This window comes from Eschrichtius robustus, chromosome 8 (assembly GCF_028021215.1).
Source record: "Eschrichtius robustus isolate mEscRob2 chromosome 8, mEscRob2.pri, whole genome shotgun sequence".
Classification (NCBI taxonomy): Eukaryota; Metazoa; Chordata; class Mammalia; order Artiodactyla; family Eschrichtiidae; genus Eschrichtius; species Eschrichtius robustus.
This window is the reverse complement of record NC_090831.1, coordinates 107,330,430-107,343,340: the sequence shown is the minus strand read 5'-3', so window position 1 is coordinate 107,343,340 and position 12,911 is coordinate 107,330,430. Positions and strand designations below refer to the sequence as shown.

Sequence of the window (12,911 nt, the reverse complement as noted above, 5' to 3'; positions counted from 1 at the left end):
TTTTTGACATTGTACTGGGAGTCCTAGCCAATGTAGTAAGACAAGAAAAAGAAATAAAACTGTCTTTGTTCACAGATGACATGATTGTTTATGTAGGAAATCCAAAAGAATCAATAACAATTAAAAAAAAAAACCTGGAACGAGTAAGTAATTATAGCAATGTTGTAGGATACAAAGTTTATATACAAAAGCCAACTGCTTTCCTATATACCAGCAATGAACAATAGAATTTGAAATTAAAAAAACACGATTACCAAAAAAAAAAAAAAAAAAAAAAAAACACGATTACCATTTACATTATCAACCACAGATATGAAACATGTAGGTATAAATCTCACATAACGTACAAAATCATGAGGAAAACTATAAAACGCTGATGAAAGAAATCAAAGAAGAACTAAAATAGACAGATATTCCAGTTCATGGATAAGAAGACTCAATAATGTCAAGATGTCAGTTCTTCCTAAAGATCTATAGATTCAAGGCAATCCCAATCAAAATCCCAGAAAGTTATTTTATGGATATTGACAAATTAATTCTAAAGTTTATATGGAGAAGCAAAAGACCCCGAATAGCTAATACAATATTTATTTTATTTTATTTTATTTTATTTATTTATTTATTTTTGGCTGTGTTGGGTCTTCGTTGCTGCACGTGGGCTTTCTCTAGTTGCGGTGAGTGGGGGCTACTCTTCCTTGTGGTGCGTGGGCTTCTCATTGCAGTGGCTTCTCATTGCAGAGCACGGGCTCTAGGTACATGGGCTTCAGTAGTTGTGGCTCACGGGCTCCAGAGTACAGACTCAGTAGTTGTGGCGCATGCAGCATGTGGGATCTTCCCGGACCAGGGATCGAACCCGTGTACCCTGCATTGGCAGGTGGATTCTTAAGCACTGTGCCACCAGGGAAGTCCCTAATACAATACTGAAGGAGAAGAATAAAGCTGGGAGACTGACACTACTTGACTTCGAGACTCACTGTAAAGCTACAGTAATCAAGGCAGTGTGGTACTGGTAAAAGAACAGACAAACAGATCAATGAAACAGAATAGCGAGCTCAGAAATAGATCCCCATAAATACAGTCAACTGATCTTTGACAAAGGAGCAAAGGCAATACAATGGAGCAAAGATAGTGTCTTCAACAAATGGTGCTGGAATACTGGACATCCACCTGCCAAAAAAATGAATCTAAACACAGACTTAACACCTTTCACAAAAAGTAACTCAAAATGGATCACAGACCTAAGTGTGAAACGCAAAACTATAAAACTCCAAGAAGATGACATAGGATAAAACCTAGATGACTTGGGTATGGTGATGACATTTTAGATATGATACCAAAGGCACGATCCATGAAAGAAAGAACTGAAAAGCTGGACTTCATTAAAATTAAAAACTTCTTCTGCTCTACAAAAGACACTATAAAAAGAATGAGAAGACAAGTCACAGGCTGGGAGAAAATATTTGTAAAAGACACATCTGATAAAAGACGATGTTCCAAAATACAACTCTTAAAACCAAACAATATTGAAAACGAACAACCCAATTTAAAAATGGCAAAAGACCTGAACAAGACAGCTCACCAAAGAAGATACACCTATGACAAGTATGTGAAAAGATGTTCAGCATCATATGTCATTAGAGAATTGCAAATTAAAACAATGAGATAACACTTTGCACCTACCAAGAATAACTAAAATCCAAAACACCAACACCAGCAAATGCTGATGAGGATGTGGAGGAACAGAATTCTCATTCATTGCTGGTGGGAATGCAAAATGGTACAGCCACTTTTGAAGGACTAAGCCTCAATTTCCTCATCTTTAAATTAGACATCCATCTCTGAGGATATGGTTTTCTTAATTGTGTGCAAAAGATTTTGAGTCAGGCATCTAAAAAGCCTTTCTTTATTCTATTAATTCCAACGGCTCAAATACTGCTCTCCAAAACATTAAAATAAGGAAATTAAAGGCAACCAATGCCCCTAACATAATTTCATGAGAGTGCACAAAATGGAGAATGGACCCGACAATCATTGCTCTGAACAGATATGAAAAGCAAGATGAATGCCCGGGCAACATGTAATGAACTGTGATTCTAAACATCACATCCAAATAAAAAGGCATATCTGTCTATTACCTGGAATCAGTGATGTTCAGCAGATTAGTCAACACAGCATTTAAAAAAAATCATTCCCCCAAACAATAACATAACATGGTAGCAATTTTACTAAAACCTGTTTCTTAGCCTGGATCATCACCTGGGATGCAACAAATACTTCATCTAAAGGTTCTTCTTTAATATATGATCTATAAGGGATTGGAGGAGGGGCAGCTTTGCACAGAGAAGTTCCTACTTTTGCCATTATGGACCAGCAGGCGTGGGACTAAAGATAATGGAAGAGAACTCAGAAAAACAGATTTTCTGGTCAGGAGCACGCTGGTAGCTATAGTCAACAATATCTAAGGAGCTACTGGGATTTGGATAAAATGTCTAGGGGTGCTAAATTTAGTCTAATCCACACATAATGAGATTAAGTGTAGAGTATTTTAAAAATCAAAGTTGGAAGAGCAGTCCAGGATATCCAATCAAGGTATAAATAACTAAAAGTAAGAGAAAGCCTTAGTCTCATCAATAGCATTACCATATCAAAAGAAAAGCTGCAAGAACCGCCTAGGGGAAAGTCTCAGAGCAAGACCGTGTCTACAGCCAAAACGAGGGACAGGAAAACCAAGAGGCTCAACTTAATTCCTAGACATGTCCAGAATCTAAATTTCATAACTAGGATAGAAATTTTACTCAACACAACAACCTTTCCCCAAAAAGCCTAAAGCCAAAGACAATATTTGATTCTCGGGCAGACAAAGGGTAATAGGTCAAAATTTCACCAGAGCAGGAAAAACTTTAAAACAACTGCACAGGGGCTTCCCTGGTGGTGCAGTGGTTAGGAATCCGCCTGCCAATGCAGGGGACACAGGTTCAAGCCCTGGTCCGGGAAGATCCCACATGCCGTGGAGCAACTGAGCCCGTGCGCCACAACTGCTGAACCTGCGCTCTGGAACCCACGAGCCACAACTACTGAAGCCTGGGTGCCTAGAGCCCGTGCTCCGCAACAAGAGAAGCCACCGCAATGAGAAGCCCGCACACCGCAACTAAGAGTAGCCCCCGCTCGCCACAACTAGAGAAAGCCCGCGCGCAGCAATGAAGACCCAATGCAGCCAAAAATAAAAAACAAACAAACAAAAAAAATTGCACAAGAAAGTCAAATGGAAAATAGAAGCAAGGTAAAATGTGGTTTAATTCTGAGTAATAAATGGAGCTTAAGACAAGAGGAATCCATTTGACCTTCCTAGGAATATTCTCTTTTAAATAGCCCAAGGGTGATATAGGACTTGCAGAGAAGAGAAAAAAAAAAAAAAAAAAAAAAATCCTCACATCACGGGATCTACCAAAAAAAAAAAAAGAAGCCATAGTCATGATGCAGTTTATTGTTTTCCATTTTGACTACAATATAGATAAAAATACAGAAAATTAAAAATGATACAAAGCAGAATGTAAAAGTTATGAACCATAACAATGTAAAGGCAAAGATGAGGCTGAGAGAGATAAGGAGGTAGGAGAGGGTAGAGAGGTGGAGGAATGGCTAGGAGCACTAATATCCTATCTTTACACATTGAGGGAGTCAGACCAAGAGCAGATATAAGAATTAGTGTTACAATGCAACACAAAAGGAGAGGGCAGAGGAAGGGAGTACTGTGAGGTAATATGCAGAAGGAAGTTTAAAATGCCTAAGTTTGATAAATCAAGAAAAAGTAGTATAGACATATTTCTTAAAGTTATGGAGGTAATACTGCTTGCTAATACTATAAACAAAATAGTTAAACTATAAACAGAAACAGTTAAAGTAACTGTCTCTAAAAAGTGGGACTAGGTATAGGGGAAGAGTGTGGCAAAAGGCCATTGATTTTTTATTATAAATCCTTCTATTTGAACTTTTATCATATGAATGTATTACTTTGACTTTTAACAAAATGAACTTTCAAAACAAATAACTGTAATAAAGCCTCCAAACTGATCATTTTGAAACTTAAAATTAAATGACATGCTAGAGCAAACTGTCACTAGAAAAATCAAGTCCCTTTCTCATGGTAAGTACCAAGAGAACAGCACAGTTCAAGTTTAGAAATAGTCTTGCCTTGAGTGAGGCTAACTTCCTAATTTGGAGCATCTAAAACTAATTTATGACTGCAATCACATAATATTTTTCATTCCAATGTTGATAAAATTTATAAATGTTCATTAATATTAATAACCCAAGAAACCCAGTTAATAATAATGCTTTTATACAATATGTGAGAAAAACAAGCTTTACCACACAACTTCATAACGACTTGAGGGTGAGTGGATGGTTTTGTGAAAACAATATTATAAGTTCACTGAAGGCAGGGCCTGGGTACATAAAGTCTCTATGAACAGCAGCCATCATAATTTGTTCCTTAATAAATGCTTGTGGGTAATTGGCTGCACATTGTAATTAGTAAAGCTAGACCCAGGCAATTACAGTTTCCACAATTGTCCTATAAGGTTGTGCTGGCCATTCATCTCATCTCTCAGCTTCCAAGCCCTCTATTCTATACTTGTTCTGAACTGCTCTATAGCCAACTCTGGGTTGGGTTGGCCAACCTTATTTACCAGACTTGTCTGCCAGCTTCACATTAGGTTTAACCAAGGGGAGGCAACACGTTAAGATGGGAACAGGCGGGGAGAAGGGATCTTCTTGCTGTTTTCATTCTTATTAAAGTTGCTCCAACAAGAGAGGACAGCCTCATGTGCCGACTCCAGCTGTGCCTCTTCTCCCCTGCTGGTTGAGTACCAGCTGCCTGGCATCCACGCGGAGGTGAGATTACCAGCTGTGTGGGGGCCCCTCTGAACTCCTAGGTTCTTCTATTCCGTTCCCCCAGCCCAAGGGGTGGTTATTAAAATCTGGATTACTTTTGCTCTTTTAGTCTTCCAACACCTGTGTAACCAATTAAATTCTCTGAAGTACCTCACATGGTTTACTAGGCCCTGACTGATACAAAGGGAAGAAAATATGTACCTTTCTTGAAATTACTCATTGAGTGCTGGTAAGCAGCAAAACTTTACACTGATTTATATAAGTCAATACAATAAAATGTATTGACATTTTTATACTATCAATAAAGTGATTCTAAGGACATTTTTATAAGGCTACCACTAGGGTTTGTTTCCATACGGCAATGGAAGTTGAATACAAAATCTTGAGTTTGATTAATCATTAAAAAGAGGCTAAGTTAGAGAGTATAAAATGCCTCAGGAAGAGAGAAATGGGACACAGAAGTGAGAAGGGGGTACAGACAGAAAAAGAAGTAGGAGATATACAAACACAAACTTTATCTGTTTATGAGTCTGTCTTACCTGCTCTTTAAATAAGATACTTAATAAGTCTAACATTCCAGCAAACCACAAAATCAACATCACAGTAATAAAATAAGTGCTTTTTTATGGAAATAATAGTGACAAACAATCACAAAAAGATCTGTCATATTATTCAATGAATATACTGGATCTGGTATTTGGACAAACCAAAGAAAATGTGGTAGCGATGGCAGCTCTGACCTTCATCTACCACTCTAAGTTCTTGGCAGACTATATGGAGAGATCTATGCCTATCTACTGAAAATCAGTAGTAGGTACTAACTATAATTTCCAGTGTGGCTTGCAGAGATTTAGAGTTTTGTTTTCTTATTATACAACTAGGCCCAAAGAATCCAGTACAAGAGCATGCCAAGAGTATGCAAAGTGTCTGCTCCAACCCACCTCGTTCCTGCTAAAAGGCTTATCCTCACTTCCATAGCAGGGTGGTTAAGAGTGCAAACTCTGGAGCCAGAGTACTGGATTCGAATCCTTGCTCTGCCACTCACTACCACCTTAGACAAGTCCCACTTGACTCCTATGCTTTAGTTTCACCATATAAAAGGGCTTAAAACAGGACATGGTATATAATAAGTGCTAGATAAGTGTAACCTATTACTAGTAGTAGTACTATTCCACATAAAGACAGATAAAGCATAGAAATGTCAAAGGGAAAGTTACATGGGAGAAAAAGTGCTTATAAATTGGGAGAAAAAAATTTATACATTGGGAGAAAAAATGCTTATAAATCACAAACTAGGAGTTTTGACCATACAAGGACCTGTATCAGAACATAGTTCTTTTCTGAAGTACAGACTCTTTTGAGGATGTGTGAAAGCTACAGAACTCCTCCCTAGAAAAATGCATATACACACAAAGTTTTCCAAAATATTTTAACGTTCTTGGACTCAAATCACAAACAGGTTATTTCACGATGATATAGCTATACCAAAGCTGAAACACTAGAGGGTGCCACAACCAAGGAAAAATGTAAAGAAAGCACAGGGAATTTCAAGCTGCTTAAAATTCTTCAACTAGAATAAACATCCTTCCACAGAAAATAGTTAGGTGAATCTACTTCACCAAATACTTCAAAATACATCAACTCTTCTATAGGCTCTAGATCAGCACTGTTCAACAGAAATTTCTGTGATGATGATGGAAATGTTCTAAATTTGCAGTGTGCAAAATAGCAGCCACCAACCACATGTGGCTACTGACATGAAATGTGACAACTGTGACTAAGGAATTACATTTTAAAATTTTACTTAGTTTTAAATAATTTTAATATAAATAGCCACATGTGGCTGTGACTATCACAATGAACAGTGCAGTTCTTCTACATTCTAGTCTTAAGTTTTGAAATTACTTGCTTCTAATTGTTGTGAAAGAAATTTCTAATAGAGTAGGTTCATACAATATTTCAAGCAAATCCATCCCTTGGTGAAAATTCAACACTGCAAAGATAGAAAAAAAGACTGTCCGTGTCTCTCCCTCACCCTGCAGGTGTTCACAATCAAAAGTAAAGCTTTCTTTTACTCATTATAGAAACCCTGCCTACCCAATTCCCTGACTGTATTTCTTAAAGACCCTGGGTTAAAAGAGCTTAAAAAAAAATAAGTACAAATTGATAAAGTTAACTTAGAACGCTTTTGCCTTTAAAAAAGCCTTTTCCAGGACTTCCCTGGCAGTCCAGTGGTTAAGACTCTGTGCTTCCAATGCTGGGGGCGAGGGTTCAATCCTTGGTCGGGGAACTAAGATCCCACATGCCATGTGGCATGGCCAATAAATTTTAAAAAATAAAATAAAAAAGTCTTTTCCTTAAAAAAGAAAAAAATCATATTCTAGTGATAATATCACCAAGGGCTAAAGGAGCACTGGGAAGAGAGGACTACAGGGACATCGAGTAGGTACCATGAAAGGGAGGACAGAGTCTTTAGCCAGGAGTTCGTCAGGTGCCACAATGAAAGGAGACTGCAGGCTGAGGCAACAGCCTGTGAAAGCACATGGCACAGCAAGAGGACATGAATGAACACACAGACTCAGGAGGAGTCTGGGGACCAAAGGAACAGCTCTCAGCTGCCTTCACACCAGAAGCTTTCTTTACACTGTAATTTAACCTGCTAAAAATAAAGTGATTCTAAGAACACTGATGCTGACCCACCTGCCAAAGAGGAAAGTCGTCTCCACATTACAGCTTACAACCCTGTGTCTGTCACAGTGCCCTGAGTGAGAAGGTACCTAATGAATGTTGATGACAATGAAAAAAAGGATTAGAAAATGCATTCTCAAATATTCAGATGCTTATTAACAGCTACAAATATAAACAAAAAGCAGGTGAGTTGCTGAAGCTATTCCTGGATCAGAAACATGGTGGATAGGAAGTTTAGTAACGCCTAGGCATTTGCAAATGGGTAAGAATGCAGCTGGCTCTCTTTGCAGAAAAATCATTTCTCCACAGCTGCTCCCCATATTACCAAAAAATCAAATAAGTAGCTGTCATGTGATAGCAGGATTAGAGGCTCCCTCAATTTCCATTAAGGAGAAATTACATAAATTGCCCCAAGACTCACCCCTCAATCTCACAAGCACAAAGGACACTTTTATTCAGATCCTGCTTACTGTGAAATATAGCATTGTTGCCTGGCTGCTTCTGTGGTGGGCCTCAATCCTGCTGGATTTGCCTTTACACAACCAACATTCAGTTAAAGCTGTTTCTTAGATTCTTCAATACATGATTTTTCTTTTGAGATAACTGAACTAGGACTTGTTTCTGGATAATATTATGAATGTATAAGTGTCAATACTATGGATCTAGGAATCTCTGCAATTCAATCATTCTCTCATTCATTCCACAAGTATTTACTGAATTCTTATCAGGTACTCCTAGATTATTTTAACATTAGTATTCCAAGAAAAACTATGACTGGCAATTCTAATTTTTTATCTTTAGTTTAAAAAATGTATTATCATAAAAGTGACACATGTTCTTTTTGGGTAAATGAGAAAATACAAGTCAGGAAAAAACAAAAAAGAAACAGAAATCACCACCACCTGAGATAGCTACATTACCAAATTAACAATTTGGTATACATGCTTCTAGCATTTTCCCCCTGAGTTTCTTATATGCTTTTTTTTTTTAAACAAAAGTGAAGCTGTTGTGTATATACTGTTGTAGAAATATTTTAAAATTTAATATAGAACAGAATTTTTCACGTTATTAACATTTTACATCATGTTTTAACGTTTACAGAGCATTCCCTATAAAAATGTACAGTAGGTATTTTACTAATTCCCTAAAGTTAAATCATTTAGGTTGTTTCCAATATTTCACTATTATAAATACCACTGTGATGACAAGTTTGATATTCAATAAATATCTGTTGAATAAATGAGTAAATGAATGGGTTACTAAGTTAAGTCTTTAAGTACATACCCAATTATTTCCTTAGCTTTTAAGAGACATAAAACTTTCAGTAGGGCTTCCCTGGTGGCACAGTGGTTAAGAATCTGCCTGCCAATGCAGGGGACACGGGTTTGAGCCCTGGTGCGGGAAGATCCCACATGCTGCGGAGCCACTAAGCCCGTGCGCCACAACTACTGAGCCTGCGCTCTGGAGCCCGTGCGCCTAGAGCCCGTGCTCCACAACAAGAGAAGCCACCGCAATGAGAAGCCCATGCACCACAAAAAAGAGTAGCCCCCGCTCGCAACTAGAGAAAGCCCTGCGCAGCAACGAAGACCCAACGCAGCCAAAAATAAATTAATAAGTTAATAAAATAAATTAAAAAAAAAATCTTTGAGTAATCGTATAGTTATGATTCTGGACATGCTATTATAGCAGGCACAGAAAGGTAATGTGGTAAAAACAGTAATCTAAACATAAAGGTAAGTACATAATACTTGGGGGATGCAAGACAAAATAAAAATATTAACCTTAATGATGTAAAAGTAGAGTACGGCTCCCAGAAGCTGGAATATAGAAAGAGGGTAGTGCAGGAGCACTTATAATGCCATTCTACAAAATGGCAAGTTGAGAAAGTTGAAAGTTGGTGGATCAAAAAATAAAAGTTTATCATTTAAAATTATAAAGATAATTATTAAAAAACTTTCAAAAAGAATATAAATATCAAATAATGGGAGATGGAGAAAGGAGGGAGTAGAAAAAGTGATTTAAATTCTTATTTTTCATGTCAAAAGTCCACAGATATTGTGTAAAGTTGATCAATCAAGAAACAGAAGTTTACACATATTATTAAGCCTTACGGAAGTAATTCCAAGAGAAGCTAAAAACAGAAATAGTGAAATGGTTTTTAAAGGTTGTCTCTGGACCGTAGGGCTAGGGATGGAAAGGAAAGAGAAAAGGCAGGAGACGTTTTTTTCATCATCAACTCTTCTCTGCTATTTAATTTGTTAGGAAGCACAAAGAATACCCTGATAAAATTGGCTGAAAAACCTGTAATTATTCACTTTGGATCCCCTAACTATATATATCTTCTTACCTTGACAACCAGTCAGATGCAGCTGCTCACAGTTTTCCTTTAACCAGAGGCAAACTTAAAATGCCTAAGACCTTGGAGACTATCTAGTCTGATTTTCTCATTTTACAGATTAATTTGAGACCCAGAAAGACTGAGTTACCCAAAGTCACAGCTCTAGTTGGCGGCAAAACCAAAACTCAAACCCACATTTCCTGCTTTCTAATCAAGTGCTCCAACAGCTCCATCAGAGACCCACCCTTTGTCCCAGAGCACAGTCTCTAGCCATTACTGGCTTGGGCACGTTAACTTCTATCCCACACTATCATGTGTATATCTTCAACCCAAGGGTTTTACTGAGGGGCCAGTGAATTTGTATTATAAAATAACATGCATATTGAACTGCAGTGGTTTTTCAAACTGCACCTGCAGTCACCCATCCCAGTCCCTCTAACATGCCTTCCGTTCCCTTCACTCTTCAACCCTCACCATCACTGCCTTAGAGGATACAGCTGCTTTGAGGAATGGTTCCTACAGACTGAGAGGCCTGACAGCGTGCTTCCCAGCCACAGGAATAAATGCAACTCATGAAGTTGCCAAAAAACAATGTCTTTTGAAGCTACTGTCTTCTGTGAGCACCAGGGCAGTCAAATCATTTCATGTTTTTCTTCACCCATATTACATGGGTTTATTTAGCTTATTACCCACTCCCACTTCCAATAGATGGAAAGGGAACAAAACTGTTTTTTTTTTTTAAAAAACGGAGGACAAGGGACTTTTTTTTAAAAAATGGAGAACTGTGCTCACATTTTAATGTTTGTAATCATTATACCATTTTATAAAAATTATTTTAAATTGAATTTTAAATGGTATGAAAGTCCATTTATATAAATTATTTGTATAGATTATTATTTACGTAAATTTAGAAACAATAAAAAATAAGTGTATGCAGAAGAGTAAAGATCTAAAAACCAAAACCCCAGCTTCCCTGGTGGCGTATCGGTTGAGAAGCCGCCTGCCGATGCAGGGGACACGGGTTCAAGCCCTGGTCCTGGAAGATCCCACATGCCGGGGAGCAACTAAGCCCGTGCGCCACAACTACTGAGCCTGCGCTCTAGAGCCCGAGAGCCACAACTACTGAAGCCCATGTGCCACAACTACTGAAGCCCAGGCGCCTAGAGCCCGTGCTCCGCAACAAGAGAAGCCACTGCAATGAGAAGCCCACTCACCGCAACAAAGAGTAGCCTCCGCTTGCCACAACTAGAGAAAGCCCGTGCACAGCAACCAAGACCCAACACAGCCAAAAATAAATAAATTTATTTAAAAAAAAAAAAAACCCAAACCCCAGTATTGACTGTTTTTTCCACAAATTGTGCACAATTTATGGACAGCGTATGTCTCACTAATTTAAAATAATTAACACAATGTTTAAAAGCATGCTTTCACACACATGGAGCTGTGTATAATGGGATCAGTGGGGCAACAGCAATACTGATTAATATTGAAAAGCAGGCTGAGCAGTGAGCCTAACACTCATCACTTCCTGGTTTACTTCCTGCATTTTACTTCTGATCCACTGTGAAACTGAGGGCTAAGGGACACATACATACAGTTTGATGGTGGCAACATCAATTGAGGCTTTTAAAGAAGTCAAACAATGTATATGAAAGCACCCTGTAACTGCAACATGCTAAAGAAACATAAGGCATTATTTTACTGTATTTTATTGTGGAGCAAGAAAGTGATGCAGAAGAGGAAATGATTGCTGCATCCATCCAGCATTTGAGTACCAGGATCTTAAGGGTTGGACCATAAGCAGCTCCAGGTCTAGTCAGAGAAAACCATATAAACCAAAGCAGCCCTTCATACTTGTTTTGTCTGGTCTGCAGTGTTTTTTGTTTGGTTTTTCAATGTGAATGAATTGCCAACATTTTAAAATAGGGAAATAAGAGTAAAAGTTTCAGACTTCTGACTTCTCTTGAAAAATCAGGAAGATCTGGGGACACCAGTAAGTAGTACTGTGTTAAAAGCTTGGGCTGGAGAGTCAGTTCTGTCATTTGCTAGTATGGTGATACTTAACCTCTCTATGTGCCTCAGTCACCCTATTTATAAACTGGTGATAATGTATTAATACCTTCCTCAAAGTGTTAGTGTGAGGATTAAATGAAATGAAGTAATTAAGTAAAGGACTCAGCAGAGTGCCCCGCCACCCCCATAAATGCTAATTGTTATTATCATTTCAGATTGGCAACAACTGACTGGCTAGAGGGAGAAGAACATGCTCTTATCAACAAGATAATAACAAGACTCTACAATGCAATGTATAAATGCTAAGGAAGAAAATTATAGGGAGAATGGGGCTCAAAGGAGAGGGTTGATAATCCAATCAATCAACAAATATTTAAGAAGGCATACAGATGGGTAAAAAGCACAGGAAAAGATGCTCAATATCACTAACTGTTAGAGAAATGCAAATCAAAACTACAGTAAGGTATCACCTTACACCGATCATAATGGCCACAAAAAAAATCTACAAACGAGAAATGCTGGAGAGGGTGTGGAGAAAAGGAAACCCTCCTACAGTGGTTGGTGGGAATGTAAATTGGAGAACAGCATGGAGGTTCCTTAAAAAACTAAAAATATAGCTACCATATAATCCAGCAATCCCACTCTTGGGCATATATCAGGAGGAAACCATAATTCGAAAAGATACATGCACCCCGATGTTCACTGCAGCACTATTTACAATACACATGGAAGCAACCTAAATGTTCATCAACAGAGGAACGGATAAAGAAGATGTGGTACACATAATATAATGGAATATTAGCCATAAAAAAAGAACAAAATAATGCCATTTGCAGCAACATGGATGGACCTAAAGATTGTCATACTGAGTAAAGTAAGTCAGACAAAGACAAATATCATGTGATATTGCTTGTATGTAGAATCTAAAAAAAGGGTACAAATGAACTTACCTACAAAACAGAAATAGAGGGCTTCCCTG

The 12,911-nt window shown here is 38.0% G+C and overlaps 1 protein-coding gene across 9 annotated transcripts in view; it reads right to left on the bottom strand.

The window, feature by feature from the left end:
• NRF1 (nuclear respiratory factor 1) overlaps window positions 1-12,911 on the bottom strand; it is a 133,611-nt gene that overhangs the window by 89,600 nt on the left and 31,100 nt on the right. For 3 of the 9 annotated variants that reach the window (XM_068549439.1, XM_068549438.1, XM_068549440.1), the window contains one exon: window positions 7,594-7,670. The exons of the other annotated variants lie outside the window; for them this stretch is intronic. The gene's annotated coding sequence lies outside the window, so the exon portion shown is untranslated. The remainder of the gene's footprint in view (window positions 1-7,593; window positions 7,671-12,911) is intronic. 9 annotated transcript variants of the gene reach the window in all.